This window comes from Lygodium microphyllum, chromosome 2, assembly GCF_053477565.2.
Source record: "Lygodium microphyllum isolate KBCC chromosome 2, Lygodium_microphyllum_v1.1.10, whole genome shotgun sequence".
NCBI lineage: Eukaryota > Viridiplantae > Streptophyta > Polypodiopsida > Schizaeales > Lygodiaceae > Lygodium > Lygodium microphyllum.
In genome coordinates, this window is record NC_141136.1 from 166,381,028 (window position 1) to 166,404,374 (window position 23,347).

Below are 23,347 nucleotides of genomic sequence, written 5' to 3' on the forward strand. Positions count from 1 at the left end.
AAGAAAGAATATGATAATAAAACCGAGATGCTTTCAAAGAATCTCTTTCACTTGCATTCGGTTGAAAAAGAGACCTAAACAAAATCAACATCACAAATCAATACAATTAATTATAAACAAAGTCATATTTCATATTTTTAAAGTTAAAAAAAATGTACCTTGCTACTTGGATTCTTTTACTACAACCATCTCCTCCTCGTCTAAGGCTCTCAATATTTCTAAGAGCCTTTTGTCAATTTCAAAGTCCTAAAATAGTTTGCTTTTATTGATAAGATTTGATGTGTTTCTCCAACAAATGAATCCTCTGTTGATAGCCTTCTAGCTTCTACAGTAACTCATTGTTATGTTTTGATAAAAGATGGTTCTCCAATTTGAGGACATTCTTTTCTGCAACCAAGTTAAGTGTATAGCCTAGAAACCCATTATAATCATCACCAATGAACCTCAACAACGGAGAGCTATTATAGAAATGCGGAGTGCTATTTTTGTTAGGATCTTTGGGATATAGCCTACCATCTAACCAAAGATCAAGATTCTTCTTTCCTTCAAACCTAAGTATATGTTTCGTAGACTCTGTAATAATAATAGGTTTTGTTCTCTTCCTTATTGGTTCATACTCACTGTCCAACTCAATATGAAGATGATAGAGAGGCCTTTTACTAGAGCTACAGAGATCATTGGATGACTGATCCATAGCTAAGAATGTGATTAGAATATTGGATTGAAAAAGTATGAGAATTAGAAACAAGAAGAAAAACAAAGAAGAAACTAGTAAGGATGGGAAAGAACAAAGAGAGTGAGAATGGAGGGAAGTAATCAAATGTCAAACAAAATTCAAATTGAATATTAGTTTTCACTTTAATGAGATTGAGTAAGATCTTCATTATGATAATCTGTATCACTTTTATGGCGACCTAGATTTCTAGGTTTGATGTGACCATGAGAATATCACGACAATGACTTATTAACAATTTTTTATATATTTACTTACTAAAATATAAAAGTTTTTAAAAATCTAAAAAATGATTTTATTTCTTAAAATATTTTCTCTCTCTAGGATCGCTTACAAGGCATTTTCGAGACCTCAAAACTCCCCTAATGCCCGTACACCCCATCCCAAAATGGTATGGCTAAGACCGCATGAATAGGATGGTTCAGAAGCAAATCTGTAGTATGTAGCTAGGCCGGCTTACCGCAACACTTTTGTAATGAGTCAATTACCACTATGGCACATTTGATCAATTGATCCCCTTGCACTACTCTTGACTATCAAGTTGCAAAGGAGGTCTAGTATGGAAAACCTCTATTTTATGCTCATTTGTGTGTCTTTAGTTATGAGGCTTTCTGCCATGTTCCCAAGAACGTGCAATAAGCTAGATCCTAAATCTATGAGATGCATCTTTCTTGATTATGGGGATGCAAGTGAGATGGGCTATCACCTATGGAATTTGCAAGCTCAAAAGGTCATCCACAACCATGATGTTGTTTTCCATTAAGAGAAAATGCATAAGCAACCTCTGAGCAGATCATTGAGGTACAAAGGGTGATATTTCAAGAGGAGCCTTCTATTATAGCTAACTAAACTACTTGCAACAACTAATGCTCAAGTGACCCAAGATCCTAATGTTAGATAGGATGTACATGGCCCACAACTTATTTTGTGGTGATTTACTAGAGATAGACATCAGCTTAATTCATCTGTACCCTCTTTGGATTATGCTAGGGTGATATACATTGGTGAACCTCATGACACCATGCACACAGGTGATAGTCACTACCATGTAGTCAAAGTATGATGCACTTCAGCAAAATCATACATGGGATTTGATTCCTTTGCCTAGCGGAAAACATGCTTTGCTATGCAAGTGGATGTACAAGTTGAAGATTACCCTTGTGGATGCCCCAAGCCAATCTATAAGGCCAGATTTTTTGCTAAGGATATTAAGTAGGAGCATGGTGTTGAATTTGATAAAGTCTTCTCACATGTCATGCATATGACTACCCTATGCTTGGTTTTGGCTTCGGTTGTGCAAGTAGATCTAAACTTCTATCAAATGGATGTCAAGATGGCTTTGTTACATGGATATTTTCATGATGAGATTTATATGCTACAGCCTAAGGGCTTTGAGAAAAAATCCAAGGAATAGCTAGTGTACAAGTTAAGAAAGCGCCTTCATGATGATATATCCGCAGTGATAGGGATCCATGTTTACACACGAAGAAGGCTCGTAATGGCAACCTTATGATTTTGGTACTCTATGTGAATAATATATTGATTGTTGGGAACTCTCATGATGAGTTGGATACCTTGAAAAATTAGCTCAATAAGTGCTTTGAGATGGAGAACATGGGACAAGCCTGGGATGTGCATCATATGTGAGATTGCTCTAAGGCCCTTTACTTGTTCACAAAAGGAATCCATTCAAAAAATTCTTGTTCATATGTAGGATGTTAAGCCTATTGGTTGTCCTTTACCTTCTCATGTGAAGATTAGTCAAGATGATTGTCTATAGTCTATTGAGAAAAAGACAGAGATGGCTAAGATTCCTTATGCATATGTAGTGGTAGTTTGATATATGCCATGATTGACACTTGTCTTGACATGGCATTTGCAATGGGAGTTGTGGCACACTATATGGCTACACCTGAAAGGTGGCATTGGAATCATGTGAAGGGTATCATGAGGTACCTTAAAAAGGGCACCACAGATATGTGCATATGTTATGGTGGCCATGATACATGAGTCATGGGATACACTGGCTCTAATTATGCAGGACATGTAGATAGTAGAAAGTCTATCTTTGGCTATGCCTTTACCTTTGTTGGAGGTGTTGTTTCTTAGATGTCTAGGGTGCAAACATGCACAATCCCATCTACTATATAGAGGCAAAGTATGATGCAGCCACCCACCACTAAGGCTTGCAAGGAGGCTCCTTGGTTAGGCCATCTGGTCACAAACCTTAGTATTACTGATGTCATCCCTACACTACATTCGGATTCTTTGAGTGCCATTTAATTCCTCAAGAATTCGGTCTTCCATGTGAAGATAAAGCACATTGAGGTATGCTATCACTTCATCTCAGGAAGAGGTGGTAAAGAAAAATTGTGTTGAGCATTGTCAAGATCTTGACAAGAATCCTTCAGATTTTCTCACTAAAAGTCTCTTAGTGGAACGTTGTTGCAGTGCATAGGGTTGAAGGTCACCACAGGGGTTTGGCAAGAAAACTGGACAAGATAGATAGAGATGTGTCTTCAAGAGATAAGTAGATTACAGTGAATGTTTAAATATTCAAGAGGTACTTCACGGTCAATCACAGGGGTTTGAGAGAGAAGAATGCATGGGGTTTCAAGAGCTTAGACTCCGAAGATGGTAGAGATAAGAGAAGGGTTGAAGGTTTCAAGCCAAGTTCTTGAAGAAGTTAATAGAGCTTCCAAGTGCATGTTCTTTGCAAAGATCACAAGAGTATTATCTCATAAGTTCTAACTCAAATCAAGCTTGTTTTCTTGATTGTAAGAGCAACTACAAATTATAAAATCAAGTACAATATGATGCCATGTATCATAAACTACTCTGCATCCCATCATTCATACACGATGTCATAGCATGAATCAACTTTGCATGATTACATCAATTTAGACTATTTAGGACAAAAGCTTATGAGTCAATTACAAGGCTTGTAGGGCAGAGGGACTTGCTTCAACAGAGCTTCAAATTGAGTTCCTGATAAGGATAAGTTATCACAGCCAAGAAATAAGAGAAAAAGCTCCTCTTAATTCAACTCAAAGCATCTATAAATGATCTACAAAGATTGCCCTGCCATAGGGGCGCATAATACTTGCATATTTTGAGAAGATGTCTTCTATAGAGTAAGAAATGAATTAAATTAAAGAAACACTGTTGTAGCTAATTCTCTGAATATGGCTGAAGATATCAGCCCCAAATCAACCCAAATATCTTCTGGAATTCACCTCTAATGATAGCATAAACTTCTCCTAACACGGTGTCGATGCGTTTGGTGTCGAGAGTCCACCACGGGGGTAAGAGACAGCAAGGTGAAGGTAGATTTAGGGAGAGAAGTAGACAGAAGAGAAGAAGCTCAAATAAATTGAAGACGTAGAAGAATACTCCCAAAAAGAATTAGAAAATGTAGAAGAATACTAACAGAGATGAAGCCTGTCAATTTATTCATGCATTATGAGAAGATAAAACTCTAATAGACAAAAACGTGTATAAAATAATACCTTCCTCTATGCTGTTCAGATTACCAATCTGATGCTTCCATTGGCTCTGAAAGGGGGGTAAAATACCAGCACACCTGACCAAAATTTTGCTACATGATCACTCCTTCTTCATCTCCCACTTCGGAGTGTTGTTCACTGCTTGAAAATAGCGATCGCATGTGGCGCAATTTTGCTAATATTTATTTTTACATAAAATCCTCTCAAATTGGCTAAAAGCTACATGCTTTCTTTTACATGTCATCCTAATCTAGAAGTTGTCTATAGTTTTATGGATTTTTACAAGAGATAATATCTAAAATATAAAAAATTGGCTAAAACTTGTCCAATAATCTAATATTTTTGAACCATGTACACTAACACTAATGTCTAAAATGGCATTGGCTCTCTAAATCAATAAGAAAGCCACGCTCTATATTTTTTTACATGGTGTGTGCATAGCGGCATGACAACTTTTTGCCTTTCTTAAGAAGATGATGGGCATAGGATGAGATGATGTCTATTCCTCATTCTGTTTTACTTTATATACATTTGTACTTTGTCATATTTTTCTTGTTCTCTCCTCACTAGGAACACATTTGCCTTTAAGTAGGAGGTTATTAGGGGTGAAGGTGCATGTGCCTAACCGCCCATGTATTCATTACACTGACAATACTCACATACATGTACACTGCAAGTGGCAAGCATCCACCATCACTATCACTTCATTCTTTAGTCTTTCAATGACATTTGAATAAGGAAAGGCCGGTCACACATTGTGACTATTGGAGTTCCCACATATGGTGTCTCTCTCTCTTGCTCCATCTGCCATAACACTTGCTTTGCTCTTACTTCTACTTGTGTGCTCCCACTCGAGCTCTACCTTTCATATTGATGGAAATTTATGTTAATATTATTATACATGGAAGCTTGTGGTAGGATGTAAGCACATTACACCCAAATGCTTCCCTACATTTACAATAATTACTATAATATTTGGATATTTTTGTTACTTCAAATATTTTATTTTACTAGCTTAGAAGCATATTGGTGCAAGTAGTAAGCATGATACACCAAAATGCATTAAATCCTAATGTTAATGGTGCGCAGATCGGACGCAGATAGCTCACGTGGTGAATCCCGGAAGGTCCCCAAGAACAAAGTACTCTACTTTTTAGCACAAAAACCCATGTAAAAGCAAGCACGACATGAGACAAGAGACAAATTGGGTTCAATCTCCCCCATGCCTTGTGTGAGCGCTTCACAAAGCATGTATTTAATGTATATTTCCAATCTTTATGCTCAAAAATAGCCCAATTACAAAAATATAACAAGCTTTTAGCTTTTGAGTTTGCTTTCTACCAAAAATAGGAAAATAAAGCTAATGGACGGTGCCCATAGAGTTTGGCACGCCCAATCTCAATATCCAAATAGAAATAATATATCCAGGCGCATAAGCGCATACAAAATAATAATAAATAATCGATGTCTCTATAGTCATAACAAAATATAGGCGTGGCGCCTATCAAAATATAGTCCAAAAATTGAAAACCCGCTAGACTCCAATGCTTTCCTCCGCCACTGCTGCTATCTCTACACATCAACTGAAGCATTCACAATCGTTAGTAAAATAACACAATTAAACCGACAAAAGTGAATACCTAGCAGTCTTCAGCTACATAAATAAATCAACTGGTTAGAAATAAATCCTAACCTTAATTTATTACGAGTGCGCACTCTAAACTCATAAACGTTTATTAATTTAATATGCATTTTGCGGAATCACCCGCTATGGAATCACCCATGTACACACTAAATTAATGAAACGCCCGAAAAGGACAGGCGTCCCCATCAACTTCTCGCACAAAGAATCCTCTTTGCGTATGAGCCCCAGTCATCTAAGTTTACGGAATCCACCGTAAAACCTCACGGAATCCACCGTGGAATATGCCTCCTGGCATCAGTTAATCTTGTTTCTTTGTTTAGCTTCCAAGAATGTGGTGTAAGATACAAGCATACTACACCAAGATGCATTAAACATAACATTACTTTATTGGGTTGACTTTTTTTCTAGTATGGTTTTAAGCTTGGCTATAAGCAATAATATAAAGGCGTGTTTCATATGATAGAAATGAAGGCTAAACTCTCCTTTCTACTAAACCTTCATTGATTTCGAAAACCCTAGACCCTAAACCTCAAACTAGAGGGTTGTTCACAAAAGGTCCCACAACATTATTTTCCAAGGCCTATAGCTACAAGGGTGCAAATCATAGCCATACAATAGCTCCTATGGGGGTAGACACACACAGGGTGCAAATCATAGCCATACAATAGCTCCTATGGGGGTACACACACACGCGCGCGCGCGCGCGCACGCACACGCACACACACACACACACACACACACACACACACACACACACACACATGCTATGCAAGCTCTTTGTAGGACATGGAACTAGTGGAGTTCTGCAACAACCTCAATTCAAGTGTGAGAATAAGATAAATATCTTCAAGCCTTTATAAGGAGGAAAATTAGGCAAGTTCCTATACAAGAAGTAGCTACATGAGTTCCTCAACAACCTCATCATTAAGGATGAGAATAAGAGGTGTGACACATAGAGAGAGAGGGGGGTTGGGATTTTATTCCAAGCTTCAATTGTCTTAGACACCACATGTGAATGTGGCTAGTAAAAGTACTTCAAATTATACATTGCAGTTAGATGCTTGAGGAAGATTGCTTGCTTCAAGGGATGCTTTCCGTAATCAGCAACAACAATATCCTTCTCAAATGACAATTGCTAGTATAGAAAGAGATTATCTTATGGATGTCATTCAAATTAAGATGGAAAGATTTCAAGCATGCAAGTCTAAAAATGTGAATGGGAAAGTATTGCAGCAATAGTTTTAGCTTGCCTGCATATTATGAGGCTTGCATTATGGAATGTAAAGGTTGTCTCATCCAGTAGTAAACTGTAGGATGTGGAGTACTATTTTTGTAGGTAATAGGGATGTACTTTGTGCAATGTAGCACAAGTAACACTTGACATCTAATGCCATCTATGTATAAGGATTATATTTTTTTCAACAATAATTATGCTCCTCATACATTTGCAATTATCTTAAATGTTTGCTCTTCATTGCATTCATCATTACTTCATCTCGAATATTCAATGCAAATTCATGGTAGTGGAGATTATGTCTGAGAGCAAGGTCTTACAGTTGGTGGGGATGCATGCAACCAATGCAACTTGAGATCATCACCAACTTTGGGGGGACCTATAATGTCTCTTTATGGCCGATCAAGGGTTTCTCATGGATCAGTTTAATACTTGCAAGCATTGAATGCAGGTGTTAGAGTTTTACCTAGTTTTGCACCATGTCCATAATAATATGACAAGCAACATGAACAACATTAGTGAGTTTCTTCTAAGCCTAACAAAGTTGTATAGTGATCTAGACACATTGGAATGATAGTTTGAGTCTTAATAACCATAGCCCCTTGAGTATCCAATAAGTACACAATATTTTTGTGTAGATTATTTTGATAGAGGCAAGCAAAATAATCAAAAAGTCTTGAAATTTTTATCATGCAAAGCATCTAATCATGCCAAAAATTTATGTTTTGCATACTACTAATCTTGAAGAGCATGAACTCTACATTTCAACTACTCAAAATAAGTGGCCATGTTATCAAAATTATCGCCAACCTATTGTAAGGTCACACAATGATCTAACAAAGACTATAGGTGTTATAATTCAACTCTAATAGTAGATGCATATTGAATCCCATATTCTTGGGCCAATTTATGTGCATTTTCCCAAAAAATCAACCATGCATCCATGGCCTCATATACGACTCATCTACCAAATGAAGCAATCAGTTGCTACATCTACTCCATGCAACAAAAAACATTGATTGAATCATAAAGGTGAATGACCCAATAGAGCTTTCAAAGCATCCCCAGGATCAATCCTAAGACCAAAATAATGATCTCAAAGGACATATCTCTCCACCAACACCATATTGAGGAATATGGAAATTTCCCATAAGTTTGGGACACGTGGTCAAATCTTTGGATCCGTCATAATTTGAACATTATAGCTCCAAATAGAGTGCTTTATAGCTCAATAGATTCCATTTTTCAAGCACTTTCCAATGATAGGTCACATCATATGGTTTTGAGAAACTTATGGGCATGTTATCTGGGTGGCACCTTTTTAGTATTCAAAAAATGGGAATTGGGAGATTCCCAAACTCACTAATATTGTGTTCGTGAGACCATATATTGAACACTGCCAAAAGAAAAGAGTCACTCCAGTAAACATACATCCTATCCAATCTAGCCTAAGTATTGGGATGCTCAAGAGAACAATATGTAAATCCAAGCTCGAAAGGATGGAGCCAAGACCACATATCTTGTTTCAATGAGAAAGCTACTAGAGCATCCAAAGCCTAGCACTTGGGACCATCCATCGCATAGAATGAGGCAAAGATTTTATGGAAGTAGATATCAATGAAGTAGAGGTGTAGGAGGTCTTGTCCCATCTTCCACATAGGAAAAGCCATGGATGGGATGGCTTGCCAAATGAACTATTCTAAGATTATGTTGATCAACTTAAGAATCCAATTGTTTGACTTTGTTAGCAATTTTGGAGAACATGCCATATGTCATCTGATTGGAAGCTTGTAGTATCAAAGGTTCCTTCCTCTGGGGCTCTATAGCACTCGAGGTCCATGTCTATTATCGGATGAATGTATAAAATCTTCTTCAAGATCATTGCTAACAAACTTCCAAAAGTTTTTCCATAGTTGTTTCATCTACACCAAATGCTTTCTATAAGAGACAAAATATTATGCATAATATTTTGAATGTTCTATTGGGGATAGATTATACAAAAGCTTTTGGTCAGCAAGGTGTTATGATTCAATTGGATATTGCAAAAGATTTTAATCATGTCAAAATGATCCTTTCTTTGATAGTTCATGTCTTGCATGGGTTTGCTCCCTCGAATGACTTCTCTTATTGGTACAATTAGTTGTGTGATAGTGGCATGCAACTAAAGAGATTGCTCTCACTTGCCCCCTTTGTTAGGGATGCTCTTTTATTCCTTCGTTGTTTGCATTGGCAACTAATTCGATGCTTTCTCTACTGGATAAGTTGGTGATTGATTGTGAAATCATTGGTTTTATCTCTTCCTAATGGGGCCACACATTTGGAGTCTCTTGAACATGATTAAATTTGTTTCGTAAGGGCTAAGAAGTCTAATATGTATAAGAAATTGCCATTTGGAGACTATTTGGTTTAGTCTCGTGCCTCAACATGAATGCATAGGAATCCACACACTAATCAGTTGTGGAAAGAGAGATTTGCATGCTTTGGCTTTGCAAGTTGGGATAGTTTCTCAGAGTGAGATCACTAGACAATTGGGTTATCCCATTCGATGTGGGTTTGGCCCCTCATGCATTGCTTCATTAGATGTCTTCATATATTCATGACAATTTTATGTATCAGAAATTTGAGGGCTCACCTCTACACATGCAACTCAAAATTACACAAACAATTATGATAAGTATAATCTCCTATTTCTTACCTTTTCTTCCTTAGACATAGAAGTCATTGCAAGAATTGGTGGGACCCATCCATTTTATGCTATGGGAAAAGCATGGTAATTCTTTGGGTTAGGTATGGGTATCTTGGCAATACGTTACTATGCTAACGCATTTGAGTGATGGTGCCTTTTTGGATATCAAGATTCATATGATATCTTTGGATTGTTTTTTATTTGTATTTATGTGTGCTCTAAGAAAAGAACAAAAAGGATTTACAACTAATTTTTCACTACTTGAAGCAACCACACTTTGTGGGGCAATTTCCGCATGGGATTTTCATCCCTAAAAAATAGAAGTTGTGTGAATCTGAAAGCTTATGTTATCAAAGTCTCAATCACGATTGTATCCGCATCAAATCCTCTCTAAAAATGGTAAATTCTAAGCTAGAAGGTTTAAATTATTAAGTGTTGAGTTGAAGTCTTAGTGAGGAGTGAGTGATTAGGAATATTTGATCATGTGTTCAGTGGTGCTATCTTGTGGGTCTTGTTGAGGGGAGATCCTCAATGTGGTGTTGTCTTGGGAGTTGTTAGAGGCCGACTACCCAATTCACCTACCAATGTGTGTGGTGCAGTTGTAAGGCCATTGAGTTTGCCTAATGATGACTGTTACTGAATGGCTACTATTGAGTTGTAATAACTGGAACTGAAGCCATTGATCAGGAGGTTATAGCATCGAATATGGTGGGAGTTGCAGGTGGAGTTGAGTATGCTACGATGGTAATAACTAGAACTGAAGCCATTGATCAGGAGGTCATAGCATCGAATATGGTGGTAGTGTTGAATTCTCTCTCTCTCTCTCTCTCTCTCTCTCTCTCTCTCTCTCTCTCTCTCTCTCTCTCTCTCTCTCTCTCTCTCTCTCTCTCTCTCTCTCTCTCTCTCTCTCTCTCTCTCTCTCTCTCTCTCTCTCTCTCTCTCTCTCTCTCTCTCTCTCTCTCTCTCTCTCTCTCTATGTGGGTAGGTGATTATAATGAAGATAGGAGTTGGTGAGAAGAGATAGATGAGAATTAAAGTGGGGAAGAGAGGAAACAAAAAGAGAAAGAGATTAGGTAAGGAAATCGAGGAAAGAGTATAGCTCAAAATGCCAATGATGGCAAGTAGGTGGAGAGAGGAGATAAGGTTGATAATAATGATAAAGAGAACAAATCTCTCTCTCTCTCTCTCTCTCTCTCTCTCTCTCTCTCTCTCTCTCTCTCTCTCTCTCTCTCTCTCTCTCTCTCTCTCTCTCTCTCTCTCTCTCTCTCTCTCTCTCTCTCTCTCTCTCTCTCTCTCTCTCTCTCTCTCTCTCTCTCTCTCTCTCTCTCTCTCTCAAGGAGAGGTGATAATGAAGAAGATAAGAGTAGGTGAAGATGATAAGAATAGGCAAAAAGTAGGCGGATAGGATAGGATGAGATCAAGATAATGAGGATAAGGTGCATGTGGATAAGGTTAGTTTACCTTGACATAGACTTGAATTCTACTAATCTACACATAAGTAAATTGATTTAGGATTGCATGCAAGAAATGAATCTAAGGATTAACTTGAGTAGAAAAAAGCCAGAAGCTAATAACCTAGGCCCTTAGGAGCTTGATGTGCTCTGATACCATGTAGTGAAAATGATGGTGAGAGAAAGAGAGAGAGACAATGAGACAATGATATGGAGAATGAACCACACACTTCTATTGCACACTTGCATTGGATCCTAAATATCTAGATATTGTATTCCTAGATATTCTCTAAGTTCATGTTCATATGAGTACATTCTAATATTCTAACAATAAGTGCTACCATGAGTTCAAGGATGCATTGGATGCAAAGGTTCATGATTTGGGAGATGCATCTTGAAGTGTTGGTGCTAATGTGGATAGTGAGCCCCCTAAGATTTGGTTTTTATGAAGACAACAAATAGAAGATGAGTATGGTTTTAACAAAGTCATCTTGGGCAATTTGTATTAGAGACAATTTTCGTATATAATGATCATGGTCTCGCTTTTACGTTAATCAAAATCTACAACTTGTAATTGTGTGTATATGTGGAACTGTCATCCTAGTTTTTCCATTTTTTTAAAGATCAAAGCACTGCTAAATTCTAGAGTTTAAGATATAATAATTATATTATATATTATATTCCTATTTCTGCAATTATAAGTCATACTATTGTAATGAACATGTCACGAGAGAGAGAGAGAGAGAGAGAGAGAGAGAGAGAGAGAGAGAGAGTGTGTGTGTGTGTGTGTGTGTGTGTGTGTGTGCGTGCACATGCGTGCACGCATTTTTGAACTAAATTAAGCATGCATCTTCCAATGAGAGTTTCTACTAAATTATAGGAAGAGAAGGTTATGTCTAACTGCTATATGACTTGATTGTATGGATCTTAGAGCACCATTCACATCAATACACAACACTTCTCCCCTTAAAGGAAAAAAGATGGGCATCTTATCTATTTTTGGACTTTCCCCAATGTTTGGACATGTTTAGTTTAGGATACTTCCAATGCATCATGTGGGGGGGAGCCCATTACATCATAGGGGCTAAAATGACCCAACTTGGACTCATCTTGGGGATTGAAATAGCTTTAACACAAGTTGACTCATCTACAAGGAGGGCTAACAACATTCTGAATATGATGTAGCAAAATAGATTGGCTAGGTCCACTCATGCACATTACATCAAGGCACAGACTACATCTCAAGGTCTAGCCTTACATTACATCACTATCCCATGCATTGGTATAGTTGAGGAATGGTGAATATTTATTCATCTTTTAGAATGGATTTTTTGTGGGTGTTGGCTTCTTGTTCATAAATGGGCAATGCATTGTTCAAGTCAATTCATGCTAACTACGTGGACTTTGGAGCTATCCAAAATCTGTAAATAATTGCACCATTGGATACAAAGAAAGAAATATACATACTAGTGTCTAACTTATAAATTTGCTACAAAAATTGAAAATTCAAACAATGATGTTTGACCCAAAACTATATCACGCTAGCATTTCCATGGTTTTTTAAATCTTAGATGCAACAATTATTGCTATTACATTTGTTGAATCTAGTTTTGATAGAAAATTTAAATATCTAAGAAAAAGTCCAAAAACAATATCGTCAACTAGTTGATAGGCACAATGTGACACTAGAGAGATTAGAGCCAAGGCATAAGAGAAGCAATTGCAAATTTGCTAGATGGCCTCACCTAGCATGCTAGATTCTCCACCTGGCTTGATGCTATTCTTTAGGAGTTCTTTAGGAATCTTGGCAAGATCAGCTATTTGACCTAGCAACACTCTAGGTGAGGTTGCTAAATGCATTGCCATTGTTACATGTTACATACTTCTAAGTCACCATGAAACATGGTTATTTTTGTTCTAAATGAAGCTTCTTGAACGTTTGTTTTAAATCAGATGTCCCACATGCCTCAAACACACCCCCTACTACAAGAATATCTAGACAAGGGCACTTTAGATGGATCTTTTAGTTTCTTCTATAGGAGCCCAACATCATTGTTTGCATTCTTTAGACTACATTTTCTATTGTTGTTACTATAGTCTTTAGAAGAGTCTATTGTATCTGCACGCGGTCACCATTACTACATTAGAATCTGATTTCCAATATCTAGACATGGTTGTTATTATTGTCTTATAGATTCCCAACCCTAGGCAGCACAAAAGCTATGGCATGGTTGGAGAGAAAAAAGGTAGGGAAGAGGTAGTGTAGATATTGAAGGCATAGCCAACAGGTGAACTAGGAGTGTAAGGGGAGAATTGTCCAAGATCATGTACTTGGAACATCATGGTTCAAGAGAGGAAGAGAAAAGGCAAGAAAAGGGAAGTGAAAATCCAAGAAAGAAGTGGGAGATCTCCCATTACCTCCACCAATGTGTGTGCGTGTGTGCGTGTGTGCATGTGTGCGTGTGTGAGAGAGAGTTAATTGAACTACATTGTAATGGGATTTTTGACATAGAGTGTGAAAGCGAGATATGCTTTGTCTTATGGAAAAGTTCATGCTTTGTCTATAGAATGGTAAATGGCAGACTTCTTAGTTAATGGAATTCTCTACCTTGCTCATTATCATGATAATAGGAGTTCATCAAGTGGAGTCTTTGGAGTTAATGACCATGTGGCTTTGAGTAGTGATTAGTAGTCACTTAAGCGACTTGTTTTGTGGCTTATGTGGTGGAGAATGAAGCATGAGATTAAGAAGACCATTCAAACAGTACACATTTAGGGGTACCAACAACATTAACTGAGTGGCTACTATCCAACATGGCCAAAAAGGTGAAGGTGATGGCATGCTAACTATGAGAGGACACAAAGGAAATGTGAGGGAAGAGCCAAAGAAAGTAAGTGGACTCGATCCTCATGCATTGGAGAGGAGAGAGGAGTGTATTGGGACTATTTTGAATTGGGAAAAACAAGGGAAGGGAAGGCAATAAGCTGTCCTTGAAGATCTTCATCTCTTACAAGGTCTTTGAGGCAATCTCTCACTTGATTCTTGATCCCAATTTGGAACATCAAGGGAGCATTTCTTGATCATCAAAGAGTGAGTTTTGAAGGGTTTATGCTCTTCATGTGGACTAATTTAGGCTATGAATAATAGCCAAGAATAGGGTAGCAAGTTGGAAATGGGGATTTGATGCTCAATCAGGGCTTCTCTTGAGTTCTACCACTTGATTCTTGATCTAAATTTTATTTTTGTACCAACCATCCTTATTTATTTATTAAGCTAAATGTCACCCCTTGGAAGACAAGGCATTGGCCTGACTCGTCCCTAGGAACCCATCAAGCCTTCGTAAGGCAATGAACATCTACTCTTGGAAATTTTCTTTCTTGATTTTTTTCACATAAAAAGGGGTTAAAACCACTATTTACATGCCTCCGTATTTAAAGGGGTTTTCATATATATTCATTTTTTCTTTTCTTTTTTTAATTTAGCAATCTTCTCTACCTGCCTCACAATTAACACAAACTCCTAGAAACAGCTGCCTAGTAGGCTAGGAAGGAGGAGTCACTAAGGACTCCCTCAAAATAGATCTTTAAAGGCTCAACAATGTCTTTACAAGAGGCAAAAAACTACTCATACCTCCCCAGGCACACCTAACCTAGTCCTAGGACTTTATGCATTGATTTGCTAGTCCCAAAAAGAAGAAAATCTCCCATAAACACATAAACATTCAGATTAAGGGATAAATAGCTTGGAAAGGAAGAATAACACATGGACTTGGCTATAAGAAGCTTCTACACAGTAAGAGGCTCTCTCCAAGTACTCCTTCAAACCTATTTGGTGCATCATTAAGACAAAAAACCATTAACCACACCTGCACCAAATAAACATATGACCCTTTTGAAATAAAACATTAAATCCAACCAGGATGATCCTCTTGGCCTAACAAAAACAAAGCTATAAGGCACGCCATTCAACATCCTATTACTAAAAACAAACCCGTAGTCTCCTACATAAATCATACGGAAGCACAAAATTAGACCAAGGGATGGGCCACTCATGCCCTACACTAAATGCATCAAATTATTAGCTAGTCCCCCTTGTAGAAATGACAAGGGATATCCTATGAATATGTTGTTGAATGGTCCTATGCATCCATGAAAGAATAGGAAGATGGTCGATTGCTACTTGCTCATCACCCATACTAACCATCGACGGCCATAACAAGACACATCAGCAACAAGTAGTCCTCATAGTAGTCCTAGGCTAAAAAGATTGGGAAATTCTAATAATCCATCAAGACCACAATTGAGAAATGCATCCTCAACAAAGGCATATTTTTCCAATGATTCCACAAAGCGGTTTCACCAACGAGGAACTAGCTGACAAGTCACTTTCTGATAAAAAAATCTAAAGTGTACCCAAGGTTGCACGATAATACATCCACAGGATGGGATCCCTCACACTATAAGTCCCATTCAATTGGTTGATCACTAACTATGAGTCACCTTTCGCCAATAAATGGTGGATACCACCACGTGTTAGGCTATATTTAGCCCCATGATTAAGCCCTTGTATTCTACCATGTTATTAGTAAAAGAGGTCTCTAAATAAACTCTCATTTTCATCATGACTCTAGATTGGGGGTCTTTAATAACCATAGTGACACTCACATCCTTAGCGATCCCTCGTGAAGCTCTGTCAAAATACAAAGTATAGATCCATGCTTCATTGGTAGGCCATGACATATCGATTAGCCTACTCATACTTATGGTAGTCAAAGTCAAGCCGAGAGAGAGGATATATGACAAGTACAATCCCTCCTTCCTTACTAAACTTAATAGGAACACTAATAATAATCCTATGGCAATGGTGGTAGTAGATCTTAATAACCCAAGTAAAGATGTGTCTTGCCACTCAATAATATGATAACCCTTAGTGGTAACGCTGCTCTAAATATGGATATTCAAGGTAAGAATTGATTCTACCCATCCTCATTGCCTTGGCATCTACTACAAGTTTAAGCTAAATCACATAATAGGGCTTCAACTTATTAAAGTTTACTTTATTTTTAAGCTCTACCCCTTGCAAATCTTATAAAAGGGCTATTGAGCTATTCTTTCCTATGCAAACAATCTTATAAGGGCCATCCCATTTGGATTCTAACTTGCTAGGAAATAACTCGTGACATGCATCATAATATAGGACAAATTGACCCTTCACAAATTTATATCTTTTGGCACAAAGGTCATGAAGCACATTCATCCACTTCTTCCCTACCTCGTAATGTAACAAAGCCTACAATCAAATATCATCAAGATGTGTTAGGGAGGTCAACCTTTCTTGCAACGCTTCCTCTTCGGCCAAATAATGGTTCAACGCAAACCTCATAGTGAGTAACTCAATTTCCTAGGGCAAGACAAACTCTTCCCCATATACCAACTATTTCTCTCTTGAATGTAATATTATAAGCCTAAACAACCACATAAAGTTTCTTGTTCCAATTTGCACTTACCCTCATATTTAAAATCCCTACAAGCTACTTATTGGTACTCTCTACTTGTACATTCGCTTGGGGATTATATGGGGTGGTCTTATTATCTTTAATTTTTAGAGCTTCAGTCAAGGATTCTATTACCTTATTCAGAAAATGTGCCCCATGGTTTGGACAATAGTTCTTTAGGTGGACCAAAATGGCAAACTATTTGTTCCATAATGAAACTAACTATTTCCTTGCCATTGTCTTTTAATCATAGCTCAAGCTTCTTACTATTTTGTAAACTAGTCCATCACCACAATGATATAATGCTTCCACGTAGTAGATGAAGGATGCACACGTCCAACAATATTGATGCCCCACTTCTCAAAGAGCAAAGTCACAAGAATAGGATTAAGCAATCGCTTACAATTATTCCTAGCATCATATCTCTGACAAACATCACAATCCTTAACATATGCAAAAGTATCTTCAAAAACCATTGGCCACCAATAGCTAGCCTCCATATATTGAATCATGACATTCCTCTAGAATAAATGGTACCTCATCAAGCACCACGCAATGATGATAAATCTCATCCACGACTTTCCTATATAAGACACCCACTATTATTGAAAAGCAAAGTGCTTGCTAGGTAATATTTCTTTTCTCAGATTCGAAAAGAGTTTCTGCCAAGTTGTTGGTCGATAGATAATGCATGATAGATACATACCACAATGGAATAGAGGCTGCATCAATTTTTCATAAGTCCTTATCATGTCACAGTCACTAATATTAGCACTCTCTATTAGAATCACCAAAATCTACTAGACACTCTATGATACCTTGCAGCTTTGGTGGCTTGCTTCTAATCTCATAGTCAAACTCTGGCAAAGAGATCAACCACTTGGCAAGGGATTTTCTTTCTTATTACCATTGATGAGCACTATTCTATATGTTCAATGGGAAATGTTAGACCAGCCTTCCTTAAATTCATCAATTCCTAAAAAAGAGGCTCTTTCAACTCAAAAGGCATACATCTAACCTTCTGCCTCACTAGCTTACTACTCTCTTTCAATGGAATCATATGCATGGAAACAGAGGGGGGAATCGCCTTTAGTTCATCATAACTCCATGCAAATATATCCCTAAACTCTTCTAGGAGTGCCACATAATCCGCAAGCTCATCAGTAGATAACATAATGTCAAGTTTAATGGGGTGGGGATCATTGGGAGTCCCCAAATCCACTCTATTACATCAATATCACAAATTCTATCCTTTGTCTCTATTGGCTCATTTAAACATACTTGGTAAACCTCCTTAGTAGTAGAACTCTCTTCAGAATCACTAGAACTTGAGGTTCCAACAACTGAGATTTCCTCGGCTGCCTCCCATTTTGTAGTGGGAGCTAATGCCCTTTCATCCAATGGTCACTTAGGGTATGCATGCATAATTATTCTCTTTAGCCCACACCCAAAAATGAGTCGACCAGCACCAAACAATTGGAATGTAATACCCATGGATGTCCAATCAAAATTTGATAGCTTGGTCTCCCAACAAATCGGATAACATGGAAGTCAAGGACACACTCAATATTAGCAACCATCACATTTGGATTGATAGACCTAGTCCCTCCAATAAATCTATACTCATAATATTTACAAATGAGCCGGGCTCCTACTGCATTATCTATCAAGATTCCTTCGACATATACCTACACCCTAGGGCAACGCTTCTTTATATGATCCCACCATTCACTACACCCACTCGATGGTGGATACTAAAAAGTTCTATGATATAACCCATTCATAGGATTTTCTTGAACTCCTTATGAGCGTTCAGTGATAGTTGGATTAGCTATACCAAATTCACATTTGGTTTGACTTCACAAAGCATGTTTGCTAGGTGACTAGCTCAGTGGGGTAAGTCATGAAAACTATGCTTCTTAATAATCTTACTACTCTCCTTTTCTTCTAATTTCCATTTTCTTTTAATCAGTGGCACCTCTAAAACACCATCGTTTTTAAGAGGCCCCACCTAGGCATCCAACACCTTCTTATTATCCTCACTAGGTTTAGGGTTAACTTTTCTTGTAATAGGGTCATCTTTCCTAGTGTCTTTCAATTTCTAACCCCTAGTTACTACCCTAGCATTGCTAAGAGATAGACTCACACTGATTGGCAAATTTTCAACCAGACTTACGCCACTGGGAATTTTCTCAAGTATGGCTTTACCCCTTTGTGAAATTTTCTTAGGGCCCTCTCCTTTAGTATTCTCATTATTCGCACGATGATTTATATGCCCGGATTGTTGCTAACTACCTTGCTAGAGAGAACTAACCCTACTGTAACATGTAGTGGTTAAGTGACCATACTTCCTGCATATATCACATTTGACATTAGGACAATTATGAGGGAAATGATGCCCATCACACCACTTACAAACTGAATCATGATGGGCCCCCATGATCAAGCTTTCTAATACCCATCAGATTTTGTTGGAACTTTAAGAAATTAACATCTACGACGATGTAATGGTGTTGCTCAGTGATCATATTCATATAATGATTCATCATATCCTTTACTTCCCATGTAATGTTTGATATAGAGGACCCATAACTAGTGGCTTCAAGAGCTACCCCCGCACTAGATTGCACAACTTGTAAAGGGGTTGTTATCTGGACTGGCCCTTGGTTTACAAAATGAGCCCTTTGGCTAGTTGCTAGCTTAACGACATTTGGGCAAGTTGACAATAAAGGCACATTTTGCAATATCATGCTTCCTCTACCATTCGGGATGGTCATAGGAATAATGATTGCATCTTGATCTCCACTAACCAATCCCAAATTATTTTCAAGACTAAGGCTCGAATTTAGATTTTCCCTTGAGGCGTAGGCTACTTGTAAGTGGGACTCTACTTTCTCTAATCGAGTTATAGCAATATCTATATCCACTAAAGGGACACTATTCAACTACAATTGGATACTGAAGTCCAATCCATGCAAGAAATATTGCAATTAGGCAGCAAATGGGATAGAGGTAGAGGCTTGCAAATTGCGAAAGACCTCTTTCATCTTTTTGGCATATGCTCGGGTATTTTCATGGGGCTCTTAACACGTCATATTTAGAACACATCGCCAATACTATCCATGCCTCTCAAAGGCAAATTCCATTCAAAAAGCTACAAAGAATAAATCAATTGTGGTTATGGTACCCACTTCTAAGTGAAGATACCACATTGTAGCCCTCCCTTTTAGGGTCATGTTAAAGAACATCATTAGATGTCCATCATCCTGATTTCAACAATTAAACATGAGTTTTTGAAACTCACTGATGTGAAGCTCTCGATTCTCCTCCGGTAAACCATTGAAGATGGGTAGGGGAAACCCTAAGCCTGGCAAATCTGATATTCTTGCAAGAATTTCAATAAGTTGTGCCACCATAATGACAATCGGATTTGCTATAGAAGTTTATAATGATGTAACTACAACCCCACTTGCAGTGGGTTGACTTACTAGGAGAAGTGGAGCACTTGAGCTTCCTCCTCCTAATGAACTATTTGTGGTACTAGGGTCACTAAGACCTCTCCCTCATAGGGGTATTCGGCTTTGAGGAGAATACCTCCTAAATATTTCAGCATGCCATCTAGCCCTTTCAACTCTCTCCTATTTTTGGATCTCAACTTGATGATTTTATTGAGAAATAGTGGGTCTATCTCAATGCTTTTTGGCATAAGCTAACTGACTAGTCCCTAATTAACCAAGGTTCAAAAAGTGCCACTTTCTTAGCAGCTCCCAACAAATGTGCCACCTATCAGGACCGAAAATGGGTCCCACAATGGCGCTAGGGCTCTAGCTAGGCCTACCAAACTCACCTAAACAACCCCATGGCCTTGTGGCCAAGAGGGTATAGACACTATGAACTGATTTATCGAAAGAACACATTTGTAGATACCATCTCTAGATTATAGTCCAATGTGATACCCTTCCTGACTCCAAGAAGAATGTGTACCCAAACATATTGGTGGCTAGCACCTTGTAACATGAACGAAGGGAGCACTCCTTAGCTTATTGGTGTGGCCCCACTACAACTTTCCTACACCCCAGGGATTAGCCTTAAGATGCATTGTTTCAACATAAAGCACAAACTCAATATAATCCTCTCTTTTGATAAAAATTTCCAAGAGATAATATAATCCTTACCACATCAATCCCCAAGGAAATGATTACACTAGACCTACAGCAGCTCAATGTGTCCTCACACTCAATATGGGTCAATAGTTTGAAATCAAGTGCTATGAATCCAAGAGACAATTCTCTTTACTATGTATGAAAATAGCGACGATGCTCCGATGAAAAAATGTAGGCCAAAAACCGAGCGCGTTATTTTGAGCAAAAGAACAAAAGAGAGAGCAAAAGGGAGAGTGAACTCCATCTTGCATTTGAGAGGAGGGAGAGGGAGAGAAAGAGAAAGAGGGAAAAGGAAAGCTTCTTATCACCGCCACTATCGTTTGCGAAGAAGAGGAGGAAGTGTACGGAAGGCGAAGAGGAGCCGCCGAATCCATCCTCGGGCCTTTGCGGGTAGTGCATTGTTCCCTCTTGCCTTGTTTTTGTTTTTTCTCCTTTTCTTTTACTTGTTTTTGTTAAAAATCATGTGTATTGAGAGAGAAAGAGAGGAAATGAGAGAGAGAGAGAGAAAGAGAGAAAATGAAAGAAGGAACGAGAGAGAGAGAGAGAGAGAGGAAGAAAACATTAAACATAATAGGGAAAGAGAGAAAGAGAGGGAGAGGGAGGAAGGGAGGGAGAGAGAGAGAGAGAGGGAGAGGTTGTTGTTATTGTTGTTGTTGTTGTTTTATTTCTTCTTTTCTTTTTTTCTTGTTTGTTATTGTAGTGGTAGTGGTAGTTGTTGTTGTTGTTTAATTTATTATTTTCTTGTTTGTTGTTGTTGTGGTAGTCGTACTAGTAGTAATGGTAGTGGTAGTGATAGTAGTAGTTGTTGTTGTTTAATTTCTTCTTTTCTTTGTTGTTGTTGTGGTAGTCGTAGCGTCGTAGTCATGATTGTAGTAGTAGTACTAGTATTAGTAATAGTAGTTTTCTTGTTTGTTGTTGTAGTAGTAGGAGTAGTTTTTTTTTCCTTGTTTATTATTGTTTAGTTTTCTTGTTTGTTGTTGTAATAGTAGTAGTAGTTTTTTTTTTGTTTTCTTGTTTATTATTGTTTAGTTTTCTTGTTTGTAGTAGTTGTTGTTGTTGTTGTTGTTGTTGTTGTTGTTGTTGTTATTTTTTCTTCTTTTCTTGTTTGTAGTAGTAGTGGTGGTGGTGGTGGTGGTGGTGGTAGTAGTAGTAGTTGTTATTGTTGTTGTTGTTGTTTCTTTTTTTCTTGTTTATTGTAGTGGTAGTGGTAGTGGTAGTGGTTTGTTGTTGTGGTAGTTGTAGTCGTGGTTGTAGTAGTAGTAGTAGTAGTAGTAGTAGTAGTAGTAGTAGTAGTAGTAGTAGTAGTAGTAGTAGTAGTAGTGGTAATAGTAGTTTTCTTATTTGTTGTTATTGTTATTGTAGTAGTAGTTTTTTTTCTTTTCTTGTTTATTGTTGTTTAGTTTTCTTGTTTGTTATTGTTGTTGTAGTAGTGGTAGTAGTAGTAGTTTTTTCTTCTTTTCTTGTTTGTAGTAGTTGTTGTTGTTGTTGTTGTTGTTGTTGTTGTTGTTTCTTCTTTTCTTGTTTATTGTAGTAGTAGTGGTAGTGGTAATGGTAGTGGTAAAGAGAGAGAGATGTTTTATTAAAGGAAATTGGTAGTAGAGAGAGAGAGAGATGTTTTGTTAAAGGAAATGAGAGAGGGAGAGGAAGAGAAAAAGGAAGAAGGAATGAGAGAGAGGGAATAAACATACAACATAATAAAGAAAGAGAAAAAGAGAGAGAGATGTAAGGAGAGAAGAGAATGAATGGATAAAAAACAAAGAGAGAGCGGTGGCGAGGTCCGGTGAGGTCCACTGCAATACCACGAGACGGGAAACACTCTGACATACATTAATTTGTGGGTGAGTGGAGACTTTACATACGTTAATTTTGCTAAGTTACAAGAGAACTTCTCAAACAATTTAAGAAAGAAAAAAAGAATGATAACAAAAAAAAATTGTTTGTCATAACGTAGACCAAATAGAAAACGATGAAGGTCGTGATGTTCAAGATCGCGAGGCATATCTTAATCAGTGTGTCCCATGTCCTTGCTCTCAATGTAAGCTGGCAATTAGACGAAAATGTTGATTATCTATAGAACGCGTACGACGCTTCAGCGAGTTTCAATCTGAGATTATTGATTAGGCAATCTCAGATTTTGAGCAAACGGTAAGAAAAGTGTATATCAATCATGCATTGTATTCGCAAGCTAATTGAATACCATATACAAAAACATTGGGTGTGGCTGGCAAATTTTCTATCCACGGAGGTGACGTCTCGTCCCAAGGAGGAGTGCACCCTTTGCGGCCAATTAGAAGAGTTCATAGGTATGCAGTGGATGGAGTGCCTAAGCCAATCCACCACTTGGAAGGTACTTCCCAATCTATACCATCAATACCAAAGGAGAGAGGCAGCCTTCCAGACTTACCTACAATCTTGGAGCCTGACATGGAGGCAA